Source organism: Myotis davidii, unplaced genomic scaffold (genome assembly GCF_000327345.1).
Source record: "Myotis davidii unplaced genomic scaffold, ASM32734v1 scaffold211, whole genome shotgun sequence".
Taxonomy (NCBI): Eukaryota; Metazoa; Chordata; class Mammalia; order Chiroptera; family Vespertilionidae; genus Myotis; species Myotis davidii.
This window is the reverse complement of record NW_006282523.1, coordinates 624,474-624,806: the sequence shown is the minus strand read 5'-3', so window position 1 is coordinate 624,806 and position 333 is coordinate 624,474. Positions and strand designations below refer to the sequence as shown.

Below are 333 nucleotides of genomic sequence, written 5' to 3'. Positions count from 1 at the left end.
CGAGGCCCCTGCCAACCCCAGGCACAGACCCACCTCTGGGCAGGACGGCGCAGGAAGTGGAGCAGATGGGAGCTGACCCCTGAATGACCTTCCCCTTCGTCCCCACCAAGGGCTCCCCTGCCTGAAGCCACCGGGAGGGACAGCGAGGTGCCCCCAAACCTGTGACTCAGCAGGGCCCAGGGCTCCGTCTCACTCTGTGTGCCCGACCATAAAGCGCCGCGAACTCCTCGCAGAGAACCTGCCAGCCACGGCGCAGGAGCGGAGAGCCCATCAGGAGCCCGTTCCCGTCCACGGTCCCCGCCACGTAGCATCTCCAGACGCATCTCCGGACGC

At 67.6% G+C, this 333-nt stretch overlaps 1 protein-coding gene across 1 annotated transcript in view; it reads right to left on the bottom strand.

The window, feature by feature from the left end:
- Window positions 1–333, bottom strand: part of BAIAP2 (BAI1 associated protein 2) — a 28,078-nt gene that overhangs the window by 25,803 nt on the left and 1,942 nt on the right. The window lies entirely within an intron of this gene.